Genomic DNA, 23,126 nt, shown 5'->3' with positions numbered 1-23,126 from the left:
TCGAAGCAAAAATCTCCATATTCTGGGAATCATTCCCAACATCATTATACAATTTTCAAACCCATGTTTATGGCCATGAAATAAATACTCTAAGTGTGTGCATTTAATGGCTGTATCCAGAACAGAGTTGGACCCCAACTAAAAAGGACCCTCGGGCCACCGAGAAGCTCAATCACTCGCTGCCTGCACGTCTGCGTGGCGTCACGTGACCAGCCAGCTATCAGTCGGATGAAATGCCCTAACAAAATCATAAAACGTCCGTTTTTCACCGGAATTCTTTCAGATACTTGTAGAGCAGATCCCCAAACCATCTAAAATATAAACATTAATCTCAGACGCTACGAATAAGCAGTCCCTCAGGAGGACAGGTTATGAGGTGAAGCAGTGAATGGAAAGCATGTGGTGTCCCTTCCAGAGTCTCACGGTTATTTGAATTGAATATATTTTCCTCATGAAAAGTGTGTTTCTGAGCAGATTTGCACGAAAATTATCTTCATTAAACGTGTAGCTACACCAGAAGGTCCCAAAAGTGAAAACAGAAATAAACTAGAGCTTACGACAGCCTCGTTATATGGCATGGAAACGGATAGAAGCCCATGGAAGCTACCACTCGCTGCAATGCATTCCACACAGACCGAGGATATAAACATTTAATTTTCACAAAATTTGATGCAACCGAGTGTTAATCAACCATAGCGACTATGAAAGGTGAAAACAGAATTTAAATTGAACTTAAAATAACCGCGCGAAGCCGTGTTGAAATCACCGGACTTCGTGTTGCCCAATTAACAGGGCCAGATGACAGAGGTAACGAGAAACTAGTTGGTCGAATTAAATCTTCTTAATAATCCCTATGAAACCCATTATGCATTATAGCCGCCTGATGCTTCCTTATAGGCCATTCGACCAATCAGTCATTTTGCACTTGATGACCCTGTAACCTTGACCCGAGGCGAAAATGCGAAAAAGGCGATCTATAGAGAGCAACTAGTATTATCATCGTGTTAAGTTAGAACTCAATCGGCCGAGACGTCTAGGAGGAGATAGAAAAATAAAAATTGTTGACAGACGGACAGACGGACGGATGAATCTGAGGACATCGAATCGTTATATTGTTGTGGGCCGGGGGTCGGTGGCGAGGACGACCGCGAGATGGAGCAGTCGGGCCATCTCCCACCGAACACTGGAATTGAAAGGTCGTCACCCGGATAACTCCGGAGTCGACGGGTCGCTTAAAGGACTGTGGTCGCCAATATTTTGACAGCGTGAGGTGGGGTCCACTTGTCTAATTCCAATTCACCTAAGTATCCACGTTGTCTAACTACCGGGGAAGCCACACCCTCGGCCGGCTTTGTCCGAACCGTGTCGCCGTTACCGACTCGGATCCGGCGTAACCGAGCGGGAGTTACCAAAGCTGCGCCGGTCCAAATAACAACTTACGGCACAAACGGCCTCACTATTTCTCAAGCCCGCACTGTAATGGGACAATGGCAGAGACGACAGGCAACGAGCTGGTACATTTAACAGGGGTTTATTTATAATAGGGAGGGAGTCACAGAGCAGAGTTATCACGAATATGCAGGCAATGTACAGTGAGCAAAAGCACTTAACAATTTCTACTTATAGGACGGCACCACCACAGACACACACACCAAAAGAAAATGGGGCCGGCCAGCCTTTATTCGGACCTCCAGCCCGGGAGGATAGGCGAACTGGAGGGTCAGAGTTCTGCTGGTACCAGGCCGCGTTCGCACAGCTTGCTGACATGCCCTTGTGGAGCTCGAGATTCTTGTGGAAGGGCTTGGGAAAATCGGACACTCCAACCACCACAGTGGGACTCGAACCCACACGGTTCGGTCAAATATGCAACCTCGCACCAAGACACCAGGACAAAGTGGCAGACGCCAGCCAGCACCAAGATGGAAGATGGCCAACAGACCAGACGAGACGAACCAGACGTATCGCACCGACAATTATTCAACCCCTCCTGCGAGGTGGGAGGGATCCACCCTGAGGTAACTCTGCCTCCCATTGGACAGGTGGCGTGTCGGTGGCCCGCCCCCGAAGAGGCTCTGTCGTTTCTGGCCTTCTGGCTTCCCATTGGCTGGAGCACCTCGGCTTTGCTCGCTCTCCGTCCATTGGCTGGAGGAAACACTCCCTGCCCTTCTTCGGAGCGGAGCCTCGATCTGAGGCGATGGAGGCTCTGCCCTTGCAGAAGCTTGCAGCGAGGCAGAGAACACGGGGGTTCCCATGTACGTACGAGCACGTGTCCGGGGCATCACGTGCTGCATACAGCGTGTTCTGTTCGTGGAGCGGGTTCCCGGGATGAAACGCGCGCGCCGGCTGCAGGCTCGGTGCGCGGGTGACGTCACCCGGAATCTCGCGGCGCGAATGCAGGAAAAACAGCACATGTCGTCCCGCGTGGGGAATTCCCCGGAGAGTGTTGGCAGAGTGACGTCATGGCCGCACGTATCGGCCTTTGGAGGGGACGTTGGCATCGCCCATAAGGACGAACGGGAGTGCCATAAACTGCCACCATGGCGCTGCAGAAAAAGCCTCGCTTCCAGTGCAGAGCCCAGTATTAGGGCAAAGGAAGCACTAGTTAGTGGGATGGGTTAGTTTAGTTAGACCGACTTCATGGGGACATGGGTTGTTCCTCATGGAGCCCGTGGAATGGGTTAGTTAGAGGGATTTTTAGGCCCAGTCACACCTTGACGTTTTAGCCAGCTTATGCCGATTTTTAAAAATTTTTGTAAAACGCTGGTACACATCGAATACGTTATGGGTACGTTTTGTATATGTTAAGACCACGCTGAAAAACACTGCCATAAGTGGTAGTACGCTGGCTTTAAACGTTGAACTTTTGGGTTTTCCTCAAATTTTTTCATGCTTGAAATTTTACGACGTATGCTGGCGTATGACTCACACGTTCCGCTACGCTGGCCATAAGTTGTAGGCACGTTATGCGATCGTTGACACACGTTTAAACACGTTACTTGTATGTTACTCATAAGTCGAAACACGTCGAGGTAATGTTCAGCGTACCCGAAACTTATTTCTAAGCTATGCGTAACGTTTTGTATGCACGCTACACGAACGTTGTTCACACTTTGCAACACGTTACTCGAAAGTACTACTACTACTACTACTACTACTACTACCAACATCGACATCACTAAATTCTCTCGAACTACTACTACTACTACTAATAACATAGACATCATTAAATTCTCTCGAACTACTACTACTACTACCAACATCGGCATCACTAAAATCTCTCGAACTACTACTACTACTACTACTAACATCGACATCACTAAATTCTCTCGAACTACTACTGCTACTGCTACGACTACTACTACTACTACTAACATCGACATCACTAAATTCTCTCGAACTACTACTACTACCAACATCGACATCACTAAATTCTCTCGAACTACTACTACTACTACTACTACTACTAACATCGACATCACTAAATTCTCTCGAACTACTACTACTACTGACATTGACATCTACTCAACATGGAGTCTGGAACACTGACGGGTTCCTCTTGTGAAGCCCATTTGTATATACCAATTCCCCTAAACACTGCCGATACGCCATTATACGGTAGCTGTAAGTTAGAAACAAGTTCAGTAAGTTATGTCGTCGTCGGGAAGACGTCAATCAAATTCGTCTACATACGCCAATGTGCGTTTGAGATACGTTACACATAGGTTCAAAGCACGCTACTCATAGGTTCAAAGCACGTTACTCGTAGGTTAAAAATTAAGTTTCGGGTATGCTAAACATTACCTCGACGTGTTTCGACTTATGAGTAACTTACAAGTAACATGTGGCCAACATGTGTAAACGATTGCGGAGCGTGCCGAGAACTTATGCCAGCGTATGCGGAACTTGTGAGCCGTACGTCGAGTATGTCGTAAAATTTTCAGCATGCTTGAAATTTCACGACGTACTAGATGTACCACGTAATATGCCAGCGTACTTCATTGTTTTTCATCGTGCTCCTAACGTATACACAACTTACCCATACCGTATTCGACGTGTCCCAGCGTTTTAGACACATTTTTCATCGGTCGGCATACGCTGGCTAAATCGTCAAAGTGTGACTGCGATGTTGAGACTTCCAATTTTCAGGCGGTTATGATTTAAATCGGCGAGCAGCAGGTTCTTAACAGAGAACGCCACGAGTTCGTCGGCGATACGTGCAGCACGCTATGACTAAGTTAAACTATCATTGGGCATAGGTTGTGAACGCTGACAACAGGCTAAGCATTCGTTGCTATAAGTTATCTTTAACACAACGAAACGTTCTGTGCCCGTTACTAATACGTTATGCATACGACCAACACGTTATGAATACGACCAAAACTTTCAAAAAAACCTCAAAAAACTTCAGCATACGCCAACGTTTTACGTGCATTTTTATACGTTGCCATTCCTGGCTAAAACGTCAAGGTGTGACTGGGCCTTTAGGATAGATTTAGAAATGGAAAATGGATTTTGGGAGACATTGACAGACATGAAATGTGTCGTGGGGACGTAGCTTAGCTACGTAGATTAAATGGAACGTGCATTATTGTAAGGGACGAGGAGGGAGCACGAGTCAGTTAGGGGAATTTAGTTAGGAGAATGGCAGTGTTGGAGTGTTTTGAAAAGGAAATGAAGTACAATGACTGAGTGAGTATGGAGTGAATGTGGAATGCATGGTGCGAATGACTGATTGGGGGGAGGAGTGATTCCCACCCAAGGGACACGAAACTGGGGTCAGTTTAATGTGTTAGTGGGTTAGTTAAATTTACTAAAAGGAGGCCGTTTTGTTGTTGGTGTTGAGAGAAGACACTAAACCCATTTGTAGGGGTGCAGGAGTTCATGGACAGGCTGGGAGTGTGGCTGTCGAAAGGTGAGTATTGACTAGAGGGCACCCCGGGCACCAGACTAGTCGGCCAGAGTCGGCCAAGGGTCCAATGGACCGGGATAGTGTAGTCGGCACGGGCGACCCGTCGGAAACGGGACCCGTAGCGCCAAAATGCCACGTGGGCATCGGAGGGGGGCAATGCCAGAGAGGGCAACCCCCCCGTGTTCATAGGGAGCTGGTAGGCTCAGAGACAGCCTGTGGGCCCGGTGGTGCCATGGCTAGAGTTTGGCAGAGGGGAAGTTCCTGCCAGTTGAGCCACGCTGCCCAGCCACAAAATTGTGTGAGGGCAACAGTGAAAATTAGAGGGCTTGGCCCAAATTTGTAATGGACACCAACACAGGTGATGGGAATCATAGTTTTTAGAACCGATAGTTTAAAGTGTCAGGCGTTTTAGAAAGCCCCAGGGTAGTTTAAAATTTAATTTAAAAAGTAGGATAGTTAGGAGATGTACCCCCTTCACACCATCCATCCCTTCGCTCTCTGTAGGCTGCTGGACCCACCTTGGTGAGATGATTGCTGAAATCTGAGGAGGCCATTCTGAGGCTTTGTTGGGCCTCAAGACAGGATGCTAGTCTTTCCCTATTCCCCTCCAAAAATGGGAACGTAGGGGTTGGGAGTAGGCTAGATTGACATGACAGGTTAGCCAGACAAGGACAATAAAGTGGGTTAGGGAGATGGAATTGTAAAATAAAAAAATAAATAAATAGAAAGGGGCTAAATTTGCTTTGTGTTGCAAATTAAGGGAGTGGGTATGGACAGAGACAGGCAAAGGCGATAGGTTGGGGGGAGACAGTAGGTTACGTTCGAGCCCACCTTCAGAGCGGCCGGCACCACCACACTCCTTCCAGACCTGATGGAACCATACCAGAGGCCGGCCAGCTTCACATGCCGGCCTATTTGTGCTACAGCGGCCTGTTCCGCGTTTGCCTTGCCATGCCTTGTTCGCCTGCCTCTGCCATAACCCCATGCCTGCTACCCTTGTATGTGTTGCCCCTGTGTCACCAACCATAACCATGTGCGCCAGGAACCCCAGTGTTCTGCAAAGACTGCATTCATAGTCCATCCATTCATTGTTGTGTTTTGCTTCCATCCAGTTCACCTCAAGGAGGAGCCAGGGACTGCATTGGGCAGCCGGCTACCTCCCTGTTCTTGCACAAGGGAGCCAGAGACTGCATTTGAGCAGCCTGGCTACCCCCTTCAAATTGCCTGTGGGATGGCATATCGCATGCTGGGTTAGGGTGAGTTGCCTCCAGCAGCTGAAAACTGAAAAAAAGAAGGTTCAGTGACAAACAGAAGGGCCTTTTGAGCAGGCCCTGAAGACGTCTGACCTTCAGCTGCGGAGCACTCACCCTCACAAACTATTGACTAACTTTGCTATGCCTTCTTTCCTACAGATGCCAGGTCCTGGGCCATGGTTAGTGTAAATAGATAAGTTAACCCTCTAAAACCCACAAAATGTTCTGGGTGAACAAAAAAAAATAAAAATAAAAATAAAAATAAAAAAAATCACCCCTGGGGCTTCAGAGGGTTAAGGTTGTAAATACGTTGAACCCCACCTGCATGTCTGTCATAGCGCCGGCAATTTATTTAAGTTGTCTGTATGAGTTTGTTAGTTATCTACGCAGCGCACTAGGTTATTTAATTTTGGGACACGTATTTAAAAATAAAAAAAAATGTCGCACTCGGGGATCGAAGGTAACATGTACTAGGGGAGAACTTACACATGCTGATCACACGAAAATTTGATGACTCAGGATGAGTCTGTAAAAAGGGGAGGGGGTAGTGTTGCGGATTTGGAAAACTATAACACTCAACATTCAGGTTCTTTAGCTCAGATATTTCGGTAAGTATGTGTTTTATAGATAGCTTCCTTCCCCTTGTCTAATGGGTGAATCAATGTAAATGTGCCGTGATTTATTTTAGGAAAACCTCATCTTCAACATCAGCAACAAAATGACAAGAATGACCGTTAAAAAAAGTATGCTGCAGAAAAGAACGTCAACTCCCACCCCGGGATTTTCCCCGCGCGTCAGAAAGGGGGAGGGGAAGTGCACCGGAGCGTATAAAGGAAGCTTGCAGCGAGGCAGAGAGCGACGAGACTTGAGGAGAAGCGAAGGGAAGGAAGAAGCGAGGAGGGGCATCATCTCGAGCGACCCATCTCGTTCTAGCTGGGTTCGATCGTCATCTCGCTGGAGCCCTCGACTCGGGGAAGCCTGTCTGGTCTGGTCGAAGTCCTCGTCCACCTCCACCTTCACCTCCTCTTCCGCGCGATCGCGAGCTTGGGTGATCACCCCGTCTCACCTCGGCTGGGTTCGGTTGCGCCGCACCAGTCCTTCAGTGACCGGAGCTCTCGGAAGGAGGGAACGTCCAGTCGCGCGTTCACGGCCAGGTAGCCAGCCATCCTGGTCCTCAGTCTGACTGTCCTCTGGGCTGAAGGTCCTAATAAAGACCGGGTGGTCCAATTGTGTGTGTGTGTGTGTGTGTGTGTGTGTGTGTGTGTGTGTGTCTGTGGGCCCATCTGGTAAGTAGCAAAACTATTAAGTGCCTGTGCTGTATTTACTTGCATTTCTTATATTTGATATAGCTCTGCCTTATGTGCTCCCCTCATTCCCCATTGCATTATAAATAAACCCCCATTTGTTCAATGTTTTCAGCTCGTTAGTGTCCATTCTTGTATTGACTGAGCGTGTCACGTGTGGGGGAAAATTAGCCAGGCCGTTGTGCCGCCGTAAGGGGACATCTGGACCGACGGTTCTCGGCGATTAAACCGCTCGGAATCGCACACAGAACGATCGCGCTAAGCAGCTTGTTTTCATATGAGTTCCGTCGAGGGTGAAATTCCCCAGTAGTTGCATCACGTGGGTATTTAGGTAAATTGGAATTGGCAATCGACCCTACCCCACGTGGTCTATCCATTGGCGAATTTCGGTCCGATAGAGGACCCGTCGACTCCGGACTTATCCGGGGCGACGATCTGAATTCCAGGCAATCGGTCGAGCCGACTCTACTGCTCCATCTGGTGGTTGTGCTCGTCGGCCGACGTCCTGGCCCCGCAACAATATCACCTGGAAACAGAGAAGGACAAAAGGAACCCAACGAACCATACAGAGTGTGGAATGTACAATACAATATTTGCACAATATTATTGTGGAGTGCTTCAGTCATATACAGGAATCATGGAGAAAAGAGTAATGGCACTCAAGAAGGCAAGGGGCAGACACAAAGTATTGACTGACACTATAAAATGACACTTCTTGTTATTTACTTAAGCAGTTTGCTTCAAGTGCATTTATAAAGGCTGTTAATTCACAATAATTCTTATTTTGTATGCAGCCTGTGACTGCTGGTTGCTGGAAGTGTGGCTGTGCCCGTTTCCAGTAAGCTGGTACTGTTTGAACTGTTACTGTTAAGCTGGTACTGTTGAAAGTAACCCTGACATTCAAGGGAGATACATTCCTGAAAAATGCCATGAATGTCAAATCCTAACATTAATGTCGGGGCATTGTTTCAATGGGAAAAGGGGGAATAGGTTCCCGGTGGTTCGTGATTCATAAGGGAAAATCCAAACTCACGTGAAAAACCACGAATATGTGAAGCACAGGGCCGCAAATGTAGAAGCAGGTCAGAAAAACCAAGAATGCACTTGCGAAAAACCACGAGTATGTGAAACACAGGGATGCGAATGTTGGAGGAGGTCAGAAAAACTGCGAGTATACCCATCGCTGGCATACTAAGGAAGATGCGGGGGGGGGGGAGTGGAAGTGCCATTGGGAGAGTTGAAATACTAGTACGATGATATAATGATGGTTTTAGTTGCAAGTGACATTATAATATTGTTGCAGATTTAAGAAAGCACTATTGTAGAGGTGCACTCATGACACGTAGGTCCTTCAGCGGGGTTATTTCCGTAATAAATGCTTAGAATAGTCCCTTGCCTTTAGAAAGCTCAAACGCGTACCAGCACAACAGAGGATTTTTATGAAAGGTTTTCTCAACAAGTGTCGGTAAGATTCTTCCGTGATAATTCTGATGTACTGTGATTTCAAAATTTCAGTTTACAAAATTAAGTTTATAAATTATAAGAATAGAATTTATGTTATAACTTGTAACTTACAAGATTAAAAAAACATAGATCTGAGGAGAACACGTGAGCGAAAAGGAAGAGGGGGTTTTCTCAGCTCGTGTCAGTAATATTCTTCCGTGATAATACTGATTATTGGTTTACAGTGATTTCAAAATTTAAGTGCACAAAATTAAGTTTATAAATTATAACAACATAATTTATAAGCTATTTTGTAAGTTTATAACTAAAAAAAAATAATAATTGATCTAAGGAGAACGCGCTAGCGAAGAGGAAGAAGAGGAGGCCTAGGAGCGTCCAGAATGTAAAAAAGTGTGTCTGCAGTGAACGTTCTGAGAGAGCGCTTACAGAGGAGTAAGATGCATACTCAGCTGAGTGGCACCTGGTGTTGAATTAGTAGTTAGGGTGGCGGCTTGGGATCCTAGGGTCCTGAGTTCAAGCCCCGTTGGGCCGCTGAATTAAGTTGGGCCGCTGAATTAGTACACGAGGGGGTTGACTCAGCCTGTCATCCTTCTGGGGTCAGCGAAATGAGTACCAGTGTGTACTGGTAGAGGGGCACTGCATCAGCGGCATAGCTGTGTCCCAACCAATGATGCAACCAGCAGCCACAGGCTGCACTAGAGATAGATTGAGAGAGATAGATTGAGAGAGATAGATTGAGAGAGATAGATTGAGAGAGATAGATTGAGAGAGATAGATTGAGAGAGATAGATTGAGAGAGATAGATTGAGAGAGATAGATTGAGAGAGATAGATTGAGAGAGATAGATTGAGAGAGATAGATTGAGAGAGATAGATTGAGAGAGATAGATTGAGAGAGATAGATTGAGAGAGATAGATTGAGAGAGATAGATTGAGAGAGATAGATTGAGAGAGATAGATTGAGAGAGATAGATTGAGATAGAGAGGAGCTGAGTGGCGCATTAAAAATCGGAGTGGCGATTGGGAAAGCAGACGAGCGTGCTCGAAGCTGACAAATTTCTGCTGGTACTCTTTGGAGAATCTCTTTTTTTTTAATTGTGTGAACCCCTGAATATAAAGCACGATCCCAGAAATGCTTTTTTTGTCATCAGCTACCAGTGCATTTTGCATTGTCAGAAAGGTCATGATTCGTTCTTTAGTTTAACGTCAGTTTAAACTCATTTGCATACACCTCCATGTCTCAGCCACGATGGCAGCTCGACGCGCTTTATGGGTTAACCCCTACATGCTGAAAAGTTAATTACATTCCTGTACTGTATTCGCAGGCCTTCTGTAAAGTTAATCTCCTCCATTAAATAGTTAATGGGCAGGAAAAACATCGTCCCGGAAATGACGTCGTGCAATCGTTCCTTGACACTGGATTTTATGTTACCTTTTTGAAAATTCGTACTGGTTTTGTTTTCTCTGTGGTCGAAGATGTGTTTTTGTTATATCAATGCCAAGCATGTATTACCTGTTTGCTGAATTTTTAATATCCTGCATTTTTCATATTTCCAATTTGCTTACTACAGGTACAGTCCTGTAATCCACTTGAAATTTTACTTGCAAACATGATATACGTTTTCTGTGTGCTTCATTTTTAAAAATTATTCATCTTGGGGGGAGGGGGGATGCCAAAGGAAGGATCTGCCTGGGGGGGGGGGTACCAAAGGAAGGGTCCACCCTGGGTGCCAAATACGCCCATGACGCTAGCGAAAACAACCATGAATACATGAAGCACAGGTCCGCGAATATAGAAGTAGGTCACATTTTATGAATCGCGAATACGCAGAGTCCACGAATAGCAGAACAATGAATGTCGGGATCCAACAGTACTACTCATTTTGCCGACCTTGGAAGGATGACAGGCTGAGTCAACCCACCTGGTATTAACGGCACGACAGGGGCTCAAACTAAAGACCCAAAGATCTGAAGCCAGCCAACTTAACCGTGAAGCCAACACCAGGCTTATTTACAATAATAAACACATATGACCGAAATCACTGATAATTGATGAATTTTCTCAAATGTATTGTTACGGTTTTGGAAATGCACCCCAGAGGATGGAATTCCTGCACATGCAGGATTCCCCAGAAAGAGTTATTTCATCAGTTTATGTGGTAGGTCGACCTTTGCCCATTGTCCAGGGGTTTGAGGAGAAATGTGTTAAGGTTAGTCTATGTGTTCCCAGTGTGGTCTTCCCCTTCTCTGCCTGCTTTTAATCCACTCAATCTACCACCAATCTGCTTCATGAAACCTCAATTCAACAACCCCTTCATCCCATCAGTCTTTGCTTCAACCTCGCAATCGGTTTATTCTCATCCTTCGGTCCGTCTGTATCCATCTCCCACACCACTCATCCGACTCTTCTTCCAATTATTATTCACCACCAATCATCTGTTCATCCATCGCTCAACATAGACAATTAATCTTGCAGACCAACATCGAATTACCTTCCCACACTCTTCCTTCTCTGCACTCCAACATTTGTCAAGTGGGACAACGCTTTTCAAACCCACACGCAGTACAAAGGAACATTTGCACGCAAAGGAGGGAGCGAGAGAGTGGGGGCACTTCTTCAATGCACCTGGCGACACCACCTCCTTCCTCCACCCCGGGTCCTCTAGTTCTCCCTCCGTACTTCGGGACCGCATTTTCCTGCCGTAAGCGCCGTCAATGGTTTCCCAATCATTGTGGGAGGTCCATACTCTGGGCCGCCCCGGCCACAGGGCGGCCCCAATAAAAAAAGTCTTCCAGTCTTGTTTCAGGCTCCACAGCCTATTTCGCTGCCATGGCTCACACGCATTGGCCAGACAGATCGTGACAGTCCTACCGAGCAGCTTCAATGTGCCTTCAAACATCCAATTCCTCACCTGGCCTCGCCTGACAGAAAGCCAGACATTTTACACCCTTATTCTGTCTACAAATTACATATGATGCCTCAGTGTCACGTAACAAACGACTTAATCTGACAGCTCCCTGTTACATGGCAATCTAACCGACTGGAATCACACGGACCATGTTACACTTACCACAGTCCATTTATGGACCCTCCCCACCCACACGTAACACAGCCCTCTCCCCAGAAACTTTGTTCCAACCAAGGTTCTCTGTCAGGATCAAACCCAATATTCCAGCGTTAGCTCTCAGTCACACCCCTAATTAACTTATCAAATAAATCAGACAGGGCTGTAAGAGGAAAACCGCAGTTACCTTACCTAGACTCTTTTCAGTTCTATCTCCTTTGTTTCAATAATCACAAATATGTACAACAATTCTATATACAAGGTCTTAAATTTCGATCCACCACTCTCTGCTCAAGATGGTGTCCTGAGAGTGGGAAGGGAAGATTGTGAAAGCACACAAACAAGCAGGCCTATTTTATCCACAATTTAACTCAACCAATTCAAGCCCCATCTAATTGACCATGTCCTCCAGTGGATGCCACCTGATCCAGCTGTCAGCTGAGCCCAAATTCCCAATTTTGAAACTATATCCAATTTCACGGGCTACCTCCCTTCCATAACACATTAAGTCGCAAGGGAACGAGTGGAACATTCCCACCCTCATACTTGACAAAACAATAATCCTTGCATTCCCCTGCAAGTCCATGGCATATAAATTACCTGCAGGTATGGCCTAAACTCAGCAGAGGGGAGGTCCTAATCTGTGGCATTGTAGGTGTAGGAGTGTGTGCGTGCCCACTAAACAAACAAAGTCCTTCCTTAAGGGAAATCCTGGACTCCCCATCCTCACCCCCCCCCCAGCACCACAACAGCTCACTTTTCTGCACAACCTACCGGAGGGGGTCACCCATTGGCCTTCAGCGGCCTTCCATGTCACCAGGGATACTTTTCCCCGTGGCTGACCGAACCAACTCTCCGCCCGATGTGTTTCCCCACTCCCAGTCACATGCTGGGCTACCGGGGACGGGGGATGGCAAAACTCCATATTCCTCACTCTCCCAGAGAGCCTGATCCACCAGCGGACACACACCACTTCCCCCTCACAAACCTTACACGCAATGATCCCTCACCAACTGCCATTCATTCTACCGACACCTGCAATACATGTGACTTGTGGTGTTCCATCCTGTCATGGCCTGCATACATGCTAATCACAAACAATAACCAAAACAAAACAGAATCCTTTATTCACACAAAACCACATTATTAATCCCTTCCACCCGATCCACATGCTTGGCTCTCATGGCCACTGTTGCCTGTCACCTGAACCAATTCTACAACTCACCTGCACATCCCCCAAATAAAAGCATTGCGAGTCATGACAATGGGGAAAGGAAAGTTTAACACAAATACAATTACTTCTCGGAAGCCATTCAATACCAGGAGCACCTGCAGCAGCTAACCGTCTCATTGTATCCTGTGCAAATAAAACCCAGGGCTCTCTTCCCAAACTGAGAGCCCATTAATCACTGTAGACCATCTGTGGAACGTTATGCATGCTTCTCCGGACCTTTCCCATCATTCCAATTTAACGCCGCAATGTTCCATAGATGTTCCCATAGTCATCTGGCAGGCTTTAGCCATACCCCCGGTCTATGCGGTTTCAGACCTGTGTCCACAGACCAGTCCAGCATGGCAGGTCTCCCCATGCTATCTGTCCTGGAGCCTCAGGGAGAGGCCACTGAATGGCATGCCAAGGCAGTTGCTCACTAGTTGCTCACTCTCACTGGCCCTCAGTGGTGCCACCACCAAGGAGCAGCCAAAGCACAATTCTCCCTTGTGGTCCTCTCATCACACCTTGCGGGTGACCAGGAGGGACCACCTCGATTCCCCAGATGTCTCAACCTTCTCCAGGATCCAGCGACCCAACTGGCCTGAGACATTCGCTTGGGCGACGCCCTCATTGACATAGGACCCCCATGACACCACACGACTCCCTGTGGGGCCTGAGTGATACTACACACATGCTAGGACGCCACATCCAAATCCTGCCAGGCGAATCCTCACACTGACTGGTGCTTCTCAATCTCTCAGGGGGGCAAAGTCCCACGATGTCTGGCCCATTAATCCCCCTCCCCCCATTCCCTGGTCCAAATGCTGCAACCCAGGGGCCAGGTCCCTCCAAGGCTGCTTCAATTTTCATTTTAAATCTGGATCTTGCATTTTCAAATGTGGCTGCATGTAATGGTCTTGGCCCTTTCTGCCCCCTCCTGCAGTTGCTGCTGGCCTTGATCCTCCAACTCCTCCGACCCTTCCCAATTGCCACGAGCAGCCAGCTGCTCATGACTCACAGCTCCTACTCAACAACAACAACAACAACATTTAAAAGCCAAATGGGGCCCAATCTGACACCTTTCCACAATGGCATGTCTTTCTAATGGTGCATTTCCTTTTTATTGCCTGTCCCGTGTCTGCTTACAAATACCCCATTCCAGGCGCCAAGTCAACCCTCACAAGGTTCACCTCCAACACCCCGAATCCTGGTACGACCTTAAATGCCAGCTCATTCACCTCGACAGGCACAGCTTTCCTCACCAGCATAGGTTCAGCCCTGTCTACCAGCAGTCTGACCTCACTCACATACTGCGAAAGCTCATCCGCCACCCCAAACACTGCAGGCTCGAATGCCTGGTTCACCGACTCAGGCTCAGGCTCGAGTATCTGCACGTACTCCAGAACTGGTGTTGTGTCACACCCTGTCGGTCCCGGGCATGTTAGAAGGACCGCTGCAGGGTCTAAGTGCACCGACTATTGCCATACTGCAAACCACAGATGTTGCTTCACATATCATGGGTCCTACTTCTTTCTTCACCCCATCTAAACCCTCTACATGAATGGTCTCTTTCTGGGGCAGAATTACATCCACATTGACGTGATGTCTGTCTAGGTTGTTATTACTTTCCAATGTCTTAGTGGCATTCTCTTTTATCCCCCCCCCACCTCAAAACCGAATTCAAACTGCCATTCCATTTTCAATCTGTGCTTGTGAATTTTCTTGTTCTTGGTCATTTTCTCCTTAATGTTTCTCATTACCAAATAATCTTTTGTTTTATCCATTGTATTTTCCAATTTATTAATTTCTCTCTTCATGTCTCCAATTTTTTTACTCCAATGATCATCGTTTCTGGAACATTTCCTGGGTGGACATCGCACCAACCTCCTGGCTGGAACGTTCAGGAGTGGGGGAGGTTCCTCTCTGCTAGGCCTCAAGCCAGACTCATCTCCAAGCATACGTTTAACGTCCTCCGCCATTATATGGCTGTCCGCCATTTTGTCTACTTTTTCCCCACACGACAAATTTGATTATGAAATTCCTTTAAATTTGAACAATGTCAATTGTGCTTTTGCGCACAAATTTAGATTTTATAATTTATCCTGGGGAAATGGTGCAGGATGATGGTGTACCACCACATACAGCTGGTGAGACCATCACTTTCCTGCGGCAGCTCTTCAGAAACCGCCTCGTTGCCCTGGGTACCGCTCATGACTGGGCACGCCATAGCCCAAACTTGAACCCTCTGGACTACTAGTTCTGGGGTGCTGCCAAGAGCTCTGTCTTTGCCAACCACCCACCATACTGGATGATTTGAAGCTTGAGGTGTCAGACCACCTCCAGGCAGTGCCACATGAGACCTACAGGAAAGTTGGACAGAACTTTGGAGTCAGGATCAATGCCTGTCTGAACCGTGGAAGGGCACACATCGAGAATATCAATTACAAGGATTTTGTGTGAATGCCAATTTCAGACCTTGGGCTCTCACGAACTCTTGCAGTAACTAACTGCAATAGCAATCAGTGATAGAAAATACCGTGTCATCAACTTTCAAGAAATGTTTGGTTCACATTCCTGAGGTTTCTGTTTCCTTATAAATAAACAATTAAAATTGCATCACTCTTTTTGAAACACCCCGTCTCTATGTATGTATGTATGTATGTATGTATGTATGTATGTATGTATGTATGTATGTATGTATGTATGTATGTATGTATGTATGTATGTATGTATGTATATATATATATATATATATATATATATATATATATATATATATATATATATGAGTATTTGTGTGTGTACCCCGCAAACAGCGGGGTCCGACAAAAAAAAAAACCGTGAATGCACGAAAGGCAAATGTAGAAGCAGTCACACTTTATGACCCGCGAGTAGCGAGGTCCGACAGCGTGTGTGTGTATGATATATATATATATATATATATATATATATATATATATATATATATATATATATATATATATATATATATATATATATATATATATAGTGTTACGGATTTCAGAATCCGGTCTGATGAATGCATCCACACATCCAGGTCCTCAGACAGTTATTTCCTTAAATTAATGTTCAGATTAGCCCCAGCCCCATATCTAATGGGATTTTAAATGTGATGCGTTGAGAAGGGCAAAGGATATATCCCCTCTCTTATGGGAAGCTTTTTTCTTTACGACAGACACGTTCACACACATTTCTTTCATGAGCTCTGAAGCCCGCCCTCATTTTTCCTCAGCAAAATTATTTTGAAAATAATAGAAAGCACAACAACGAGCTGGTACTTTGAACAATTGGGGGTTTATTTATAATGGTGCAGGGGAGCACAGGGAGTTAAACTGACTATCAAGAAGGAATGCAAGTAATGTACAAGGCACTTAAACAATTGTTACTTATAGACTGAGCCCACAGACACACACACACACATAAAAGAAATGGCGGCCACGGCCTTTATTTGGCCCTTCAGCTCGGGAGGGAAGGCGAGCTGAGGGAAAGAGTCTGCACTTGCACCTGTCCGCCTCGTGCGGTCTGGTCGAGCTGGCTCGGTGGGACTCGAACCCACCGCCTCAACGCAGCACCAAGCACCAGGGACGAGGGATAGAGCGACAGACACCAGCCAGCATGAAGGCGGACGAGGCAAGAGACAACGAGGCGACAGGCGATCAAGGCCGAAAAAGCTTCCAGACGGATCAGACGACACCAGGCGAGGCAGACCCAGACAGAATCATCGCCCCGACTGTTATTCGTTCCTCTCGTGAGGTGGGAGGGATTTTTTCCCTGGCCACTCACCTCCTGATTGGACAGTTGCGTCGCGCGATTCGCTGGCCGCCCCTCATTGGACAGGCCCACTGTAGGTGGGGAAACTCCCACCCGTCTGGGTGGAGCCCTGATCTGAGGCGATTGCAGCTCCGCCTACCTCCTCACCTAAGACCACGTGCGTAATGGCGACCGAGTTGAGTGAGGGACGAGGCGGGTGAGACGCCCGCTCCTTACCGATTGGCTAAAGAGGGAGTGGGCCCCGCCCACGGTTGCGTTCGTCACGCATGCGCATGAAGGAGGGCGATGGTGGAAGAAGCGAAGGTGTATGTTGTTGTGGTTGATGTATAAATTGTAACTATAAAATAACTAACTCGCAGCACACATACACTTAATCACCCATTAAACATAGGGACGGGACCATAACTATAAACACATACTTGCTGAGATAACTGATCTACGGGGACTCTGGCTGTTGTGTGTGATGGCTTCCCGATTCGTAACAGTACGTTCTGAGGAGAAAAAGAGGAGAGAAAAAGTGTGAAGAGAAAATCGTGAAGAGAGAAAATCGTGAGGAGAAAAAGTGAAAGAGGAAAAGGAAAAAGCAAAAGGAGAGAGGAAAAAGCAAAGAGCGAGAGAAGCGAGCAAGAAGCGGGTGTCTGACCAGCGCCGATGAAACAATTCGTCCTTCCCAGTGCTTTGGCAAGCGAGTGTGTGGTGCGCGTGTGTGGTGTGCGTGTGGGCGTCTGACCAGCGCCAACGAGACAATTCGTCCTTCCCAGTGCTTGGGCAAGCGAGCGTGTGGTGCGCGTGTGGGTGCGAGCAGCGCCACCAACAAGTGAGGCACGGGTCTGTCAACAACACCAAGGTCTAAACCCGTGACAGACGATCTCGGTGCCCTCCAGACTTCGACTGGCGTTCAAGGCTGCCCCGCGAGAGGGTGCACGGCAAGGCTGGGTGCTGGTGATGGATGCGACACGCACGCATTCCAGAACGTTTTTGCTTCACAGACGACTTTCTGGTGAGCGAGACAATTTTCTCCCCCTAAATGATCCGTTGGGTACCCTTGTCTGTAAGTCAACCCCCGTTAAGCTTCTGCTCTTTGTCTCTTTCCTAGCATTTTGATTGATTTTGCTTTGAAATTCATAAATTACCTCAGCAAATAAAAAGTTCTTTTTATTTATTTATTTTATTATTAATAAATTATATGTCGATTTCCAACCTGTCCGTGTTTGTCCTTTCCTTCCATTGGTCTAGCATTGTTCGAACCGAGATAGACTGAGAGGTAATTACCACAGATTTGACCAAAAATCGTCGGCACACACCAGCAGTTAAAACGCTCGGCCGCCCTAATTAAAATCTAATCGAGATAACATTGGTGCTTTGCCGAGGGTGCGCTCCCCACTCAGGTAACCACGTGACCTCTAGTTAAACGGTGGACACTGGAACTCGTGGTTGACTGGGGGGCGTTCGTGGTTTTAAAACAACCCACCGTACCACAACGTTAATTGTGAGCGGTGGCCCCAGGTCCGGCTCTACCGAGGACAACCGGGGATTAATCCCCCTGTGTGACAAGCTGGTGTCTCAGTACCCGTGGCCGCAACAAAATACTGTATATATATATATATATATATATATATATATATATATATATATATATATATATATATATATTATTTATTGTATATATTGTTATGGATTCAGCGGTGGCAGGATTCACACCCGACTGTTGACCCCAGTGTTCAGGATTCAGACGAGTGACGTCAATCACACCCTACTCTTGAAGATTTGGCATCACTTAACAGCACCGCCGTCTCCGGGGTTATAACGCCGGCTGGTTCGGCACAATTCTCGGGTTACGCGCCTCAGATCACGATACCAAAATACACCTGTGCCTTGCCACCTGGGGGAATAGACCCCGGTTACAGACTGGTTTTGTCAGAGACCGAGCAGAGTCTCCCAGTCCGTAACCATTTTGGTTTTATATCCAAATCGAGCGAATCGTTCCTCGGCGCGGCAGGAATAAATTCAAGGCGGCAAATCCCATATAACTCAGCCAGATTTATTGGGGACACGTCGGGGAACACAACACAAGCAAAGCATTCACGACAAATTTATAATTAATCTATAACTCGTTCTTAACTAGGGAGCTACGGATTACGGGTTTCGAAGGGAACCCTAGTGAGATAAACCTTAGACAACATGCAGACAAGACACGGACAGCATGCAGACAAGACACAGAGTACTTTGTGATGCTTCATGGACGAGAGGAAAAGTGTCGAAGGCACAAATGCGGCTCGTGACAAGCCGATGTCAACGGATTCGAGCACCCGGCCCAAGCACGCCACATGGCAAGATGGCGGCATCGTCCTTTTGTCGCACCCCTCACGCACGCAGCCGATTGCAAAACAGACACAGCCGTCCCTTGTACAGCCGACTGCACCACCTCGGCGCTCGTCACAGATCCACCCCTTCTGGCGCTCACTTCTCTAGGCCACACCCTCTCAGAGCACTGGGTGGGAACTATCGTCCGGAGAGGGGAAGGAAGAAGAACCTCTCGGTACACCACCATCGTACAAACAATGAACATGCCTCCTTCACCTCCCGACACACATGTAACGTCCATTTACCAAACAACCTGGCTAAACATGCATTTAATGGGGGATCTGGGCTAATCCTACATTTAATAACATACTAAGGGCCATTTCCACAACAATATATATATATATATATATATATATATATATATATATATATATATATATATATATATATATATATATTACACAGGGTGTCCCAAAAGTCACCTAGGGATTTATAAATTAAATAACATTTCTGTTTTTTAATAATTTACTAGTACGTGCCCGTAAAAAAAAAAAAATATATATATATATATATATATATATATATATATATATATATATATATATATATATAAATATATAATAATAAATAAATAAACCACACAGGCCGTTTCTTCACTCTCACGTGCCCGAACCTGCGTGACCCGGAAGTTCGATATTATTCGCAGTTACGATTATTCGCAATTTATTTTTAATACCCAATTATTCAATTAGCGCCAACGTATTTTACCTTTTCGCAATGTCGTGGCAAGGAAAAACAAAAAGATGAGAAGAGAGAGAAAAAATTTACTTCCTGGTTCGGAGCATACCAGCACTCTGATGTTCCCGAAATTTATACACCGTCTAATATGAAAACGATCATAACTTGGGGCATTGTGTTTATCTATAAATGCGCATAAGAAATCGAGAAATTATTAGAATACACGAAGTCATCACTCTCCGGAAGCCCATATGTTGTAACCCGTAATGGGGAACGTGGCTGTGCTTCCCTTCCCCATCGGCCATGCCCACGCAACAACCTGTCTTGCCATTGGTTTGGTAAATAAATGGCCATAACTTGGGAAGCACTTGTCCGATTAATATCAAACCTTGAAAAGGCACATCCTCGGGTCCCCAGCAATATACCTGGCAAGTTTCAATTAGATCGGACCAGAGGTTGTCGAGAAACAGCGGTCTCACACACACACACACACACACACACACACACACACACACACACACACACACACACACACACACACACACACACACACACACACACACACACACACACACAGAGAGATTGCTGGAATTATAGATAAATGATTAGTTTTATCAGAAAAGAAAATTTACAAAATTGAGATAAATTTGCTTTATTTATGAAAAATTATGCAGCTTAGATGTCCTCCATTTTCGGCTTCGCAGAAACGGGCTCTTTCGACAGCATTTTCCAGAACAGCAGACAATAACTCTGGCTGCAGCCCTTAAATTTCTGCACAGATGTTGTTATTGAGCTGCTGTATTGTATGGGGCTTATTGATGTATACACGCTCCTTTAGGGAACCCCAAAGAAAATAATCGGGAGAAAATAATCGTCAAATCAGGAGAACATGATGGCCAAGAAATTTCTGAATTTCACAAAATTATTCGGTGTCCAAAAATTTGCCTTAGAAGCCCCACCGTGGCTCGTGTTGTGTGGGCAGTGGCTCCATCCTGTTGAAACCACATCTCAGGTTTATCCTTCACTGCAGGATGCACAAAATTCTGGTGCATGGCTCGACACCACTCACTAGTGACCGTCGTTGCACTACCATCCTCATTTTCAAAAAAATAAGGGCCGATAATCCTTTCTGATGTTACATCACACCAGACAGTGCATTTGAGAGGATGCAACTCACGTTGAAGAATAGCCCTAGGATTCTCTAATCCCCAGAACCTACAATTCTGCTTATTCACAAAACTGTTCAAATGGAAATGAGCTTCATCGCTCTTAATCAGTTAATGAACAAATTCGTTTTCTTCAATCACCAACCTCTGAATTTGGACTGAGTAATTTAAGCGTTGTCGATGAGTCAGTCAGTTTCAACTTTTGCACCAATTGCACTTTGTATGCGTAGAGGTGCAAATCGTTTCTTAGTATGCGATACAGTGACATCCGAGACATCTCCAACTGGTCAGAACATCTGCAGATCGATGTTCCTGGTTCTTCTTAAACACTGTCCAGTACACGTTCACGATTAATCTGCGAATGGACTGAACATGGTCTTCCAGATCGTGGCAAGTCACTTACTGACCCACATTGCTGAAAACATTGAATCAACCAACGAATCATGAAATCTGAAGGTGGTTTTCTGGCATTGAAGTGTCGGCAGTATTCTCTTTGGGTGAGAATAATTCATCGATGAAATTTAAAATAAAATTCCACGATTTTGGTTCTTTGTTCAGTTGTGAATTTTTCCATGGGAAATTTCCAAATGTTAATCTAAATTCTGAAAAGAAAAGAAAAACAAATTATTGAAAAACAGAAATGTTATTTAATTTCTAAATCCCTACGTGACTTTTGGGACACCGTTCATATATATATATATATATATATATATATATATATATATATATATATATATATATATATATATATATATATATATATATATATACATGTATACACACACAGGGGCAGATCCGGGGGGGTGCGCACAAGGTGCACACCCTCCCTAAACCCCTTGGGGGCACACTTGGCGCGCAGCCTCCATAAACCCCTCCCTTCCCCTCCCATCAAGAGCAACCGTTATTTTTACCTGAAATGAGGTGTATATAACCAAAGATGCCATCTTGGAATGTGGGAAAGGAAACTAGTGGAGTGAATTTTTCTATCAATTTCCACTGCAAAGCCGAAATATATAATAAGGAAGGTAAGCCGACATAATATTGCATGACATTTCAAAAATTTTAAACGTTAAATCTGAAATGATTACATTGAGAAAAATGCTAAAAGTGTTTAACTATGTTTATGTATTTGAAGTATACAAATACATTGTACCAAAAATCAGGGTCTGTTAGTTACTAGACGTTCTTGAAAAAGATGGATATCAATTCTGTATTTTGGGTGTAGTTTCTGTTGTCATTTTAAATTCCCGACTTAGTAGCAGCAACAACAACTGAAGTGGAACAATGTAGTTCTTCAAAAAGGGCAGAAATTCAAAGCAGTATTCACAGTTTGTTTTTTTCAAATTAGAGAGAAATATACATACACTACCGGTCAGAAGTTTTAGAACACCCCCATTTTTGCAGTTTTTCCTGAAATTTAAGCAGTTCAAATCCAGTGAATAACCTGAAATGATACAAAGCTAAGAGGTAAACTGCCAGAGGTTAATAAAAACAACTTTAGGTTACCAAAAACTTAAAATTTCAGAGTTGTTAAAAAAGGCCCTTTTCAGGGAACAAGAAAAGGGTTAGCAACTGCACCTGTTCTGCAACAATGGAAGTAAATTAAGCATTGAAAGTTGATGCAAGCAATTCCTACAGGTGTCCCAACTTTTGTTGATAAGTTACAAACCCTCTGTCTGTATTTAAAAGCAGTGTTGGAACAGACGATGTTGCTACACCCTCTGAAGCATTATTTGGACAATATTGCACTGCAGGAAGTAGTATTATTGCGAATCTGGAAACCATGAGCACACTCAACATACAGGTCCTATAGCTCAGTTATATCGAAAAGTAAATGTGGATAGATAGCTTCCCATCCCTTGTCTAATGGGTGATTAAATGTAAATGCGCTGCATAGTTATTTTGATAGTTAGGGTTTT

At 45.4% G+C, this 23,126-nt stretch overlaps 1 protein-coding gene across 3 annotated transcripts in view; it reads right to left on the bottom strand.

The window, feature by feature from the left end:
- LOC147013973 (sodium channel protein type 1 subunit alpha-like) overlaps positions 1–23,126 on the bottom strand; it is a 263,021-nt gene that overhangs the window by 235,304 nt on the left and 4,591 nt on the right. The window contains exon 2 of one of the 3 annotated variants that reach the window (XM_085851453.1): positions 7,826–7,992. The exons of the other annotated variants lie outside the window; for them this stretch is intronic. The gene's annotated coding sequence lies outside the window, so the exon portion shown is untranslated. The remainder of the gene's footprint in view (positions 1–7,825; positions 7,993–23,126) is intronic. 3 annotated transcript variants of the gene reach the window in all.

The sequence above is a fragment of the Eptatretus burgeri genome, chromosome 13 (genome assembly GCF_056783735.1).
Source record: "Eptatretus burgeri isolate ZD-2024b chromosome 13, Ebu_testis_v1, whole genome shotgun sequence".
Lineage (NCBI taxonomy): Eukaryota > Metazoa > Chordata > Myxini > Myxiniformes > Myxinidae > Eptatretus > Eptatretus burgeri.
This window is presented reverse-complemented; position numbering and strand designations above follow the sequence as displayed.